The sequence below is a fragment of the Suricata suricatta genome, chromosome 17 (assembly GCF_006229205.1).
Source record: "Suricata suricatta isolate VVHF042 chromosome 17, meerkat_22Aug2017_6uvM2_HiC, whole genome shotgun sequence".
NCBI lineage: Eukaryota > Metazoa > Chordata > Mammalia > Carnivora > Herpestidae > Suricata > Suricata suricatta.
Genome location: NC_043716.1, coordinates 25424324 through 25427128, shown reverse-complemented (window position 1 = coordinate 25427128; position 2805 = coordinate 25424324). Strand labels below are relative to the sequence as shown.

The 2805-nt window shown below is 43.2% G+C and overlaps 1 protein-coding gene across 5 annotated transcripts in view; it reads left to right on the top strand.

Moving 5' to 3' along the window:
* RPS6KB1 (ribosomal protein S6 kinase B1) overlaps positions 1–2805 on the top strand; it is a 39105-nt gene that overhangs the window by 30310 nt on the left and 5990 nt on the right. The window lies entirely within an intron of this gene.

Below are 2805 nucleotides of genomic sequence, written 5' to 3'. Positions count from 1 at the left end.
AGTTCTATTTATTTAAGTAATCTCTGCATCCCATATGGGGCTTGACCTCACAACCCTGAGATCCAAGAGCCTCATGCTCTTCAGACTGAGCCAGCCAGGCGCCCCTATTTTATTTTTTATTTCTAATTGAGGTTTCGTTGACATATCATATATGAGTTTCAGGCATACAGCATAGTGATTTAATATTTATATTCATAGCAAAACAGTCATCAGGGTAAATGTTACCTTACAATTCAACCTTATTTTGAATCGAATCTTCTGGAAGTTTTTTCTTCAAAATACAGCATATATGTGTATGAGTTTGCTAGGGTTGCTGTGACAAAGTACCACAGACTAGGTGGCTTAAAGCAGAAGTTTATTGTATTACAGCTCTGGAGAACAGATGTCCAAGATTAAGGGTGTTGACAGGCTTGGTTTCTTCTGAAGGCTATGAGAGACTTGTGTTTCACTCTGTGCCACTTTCCTAGCTTTTGGTGGTTTGCTAATAACAGTCTTTGGCGACCCTTGGCTTGTAGGTACATCACCCGATCTCTGCCTTTATGTTTGCATTCTCCTTTTGTGCAGATCTGTGTCCAGATTTTCCCTTTTTATCAGAACACCACTCTTTCTGAATTAGGATCTTCCCTGCTTCAGAATGACCTCATCTTAATTAATTACATCTTCATTGACTCTCATTCAAAACAAACATTTCATTCGGAGGTCCTGGGGGACACACTCAAACCATTACAGCATGTTTAGTGAATAAATGAGTTTGTGTGTTCTTGTCTTTCTCCCACCTCAGAATGTGAGGTCGTTTCTTTTCTATTTCTTTAAATGAAGGTGGAGGAGGAGGAGGAGGAGGAGGAGAATTTGGTCTTGGAGCACAGGGTGACTTGCTTTAAAATACTCACATATACAATTGTGAGGAGGATAATTAACCCTCCTATACCAGTTGTCTAGCTTGTCAGGTCATCTTATTTAAACATAAATACAACTGCTGTGCTGTCAGCTTGTTAGTTGTGATGATAATTTCCCCAGATTCTTTTGTTTTCTTTTCCCTCCTGGGTGGCTCAGTTGGTTTCTTTCAGTGATGAGTCAATCAAGGTCTATATACAGTTTGGTTACTATGTCTCTTAGTTTTCTTTTCCCTGGTAGATGACACCCCCCTCTCAATTCCTCTCCTGAGGCCTTACTGAAAAGACTGGGCCATTTGTCCTGTAGGTTCCTCACATTTTGATTTTGCTGATTTTAGCCCCATAGTGTCATTGACCATATTCATCTGGTCTCTGTGTTTCCAAAACCTAGTAGTTAGATTTAAATGCTTAATCTGATTTAGATTAAACTTTTGATGGTGTGTATTTTGGTCAGTAGGCATAATATGTTTTGTTTTTGTTTTAGAATGTTAGTGGTCATTGATCATTGCCTACATCAGTGATTATCAGCTAAGGTCAGTTTGGCAAGGTCTGGAGACAAGTTTTCCCAGCTTGGGGAGGGGACACTCCTGGAATGCAGTGGCTGGAGGCCAGAGCTGCTCCTAAACATGCTATGTTACACAGGACAGGCCCCTACAGCAGGAGTTACCAACCCCACAATGTCAGTAGTGCTGAGATGGAGAAACTCTGGCCTCGTTTCAAAATTTCATTAGGGGTTTGCAAAATTGTCTTATATTAATACTGTTATTTTTAAAGTATAATTATGAACTCATGGCTTTTAATATATTTGTGTTTCAGTCCATAGCAGTAATCTTTAGTGATGCTCACCTTTTACCATCTTTGGACACTGGGTGCTTCCTCATATTGGTTCCTTAGCTCTTTTGACATGACCACAAAGTCTGTTGTACCAGAGAAGGAATTAAGGAAACATGTAGTTAGATTTAGGTGATGTTTTTCATAAGAAAATGTCCTCACACAGAGTAGAATGTTACTGTTGCTCTCTGAGAAGTCTAAAGGGATGAAATAAGCTATGGGAAGAAACTTAAGAACATCTTACAAATGAGTTTTGTGTTATATCTCTGCTTCAGTAGTTTCTTAGGTTTATTATAAAACTGCAGTGGCCAGCTGAGCAAATTATATCGAACAAGGAATTTAGCCAGTGGACTAGGCACACTGAAGCTTTGTAAGTGGGGAAGATCGACATTCAGATTTTTTTGGAGACAGTGGGAATGTGAGAGTGCACGTGGGAGGAGCAGAGGGAGAGGGAAGGAGAATCCCAAGCATGTTCCATGCCCAACGCAGAGCCCGAAGTGAGGCTCGATCCCTCAACTGTGAGGACATGACCTGAGCCCAAACCGAGAGTCACATGCTTGGGGTGCCTGGGTGGCTCAGTTGGTTAAGTGTCCAACTTCAGTTCAAGTCACAATCTCATAGTTCATGAGGTCAAGCCTTACGTTGGACTCTGTGTTGTTGGCACAGAGCCCTCTTCAGATCCTCTGTCTCCCTCTCTCTCTGTGTCTCTCTCTTTCTCTCTCAGAAATAAACACTTAGGAAGATGCTGGGGGTGCCTGGGTAGCTCAGTTAGTTAAGTGTTCGACTCTTGATTTCAGCTCAGGTCATGATCTCACTTGAGCCGCATGTTGGGCTCCACACTGACAGTGCAGAGCCTGCTTGGAATTCCCTGCAACCCCCCCCCCCCCCCCCCCCCCCCCCCCCCCCCCCCCCCCCCCCCCCCCCCCCCCCCCCCCCCCCCCCCGTCTCTCTTTCTCTTCCCTCCCCTCCCCTCCTCTCTCTCTCTTTTCCCCTCTTCCTCCCTCCCTCCCTCTCTCAAAATAAATAAGTAAACTTAAAAAAAAAAAAAAAAGTTGGCCACAACTGACTGAGCCACTCAGGT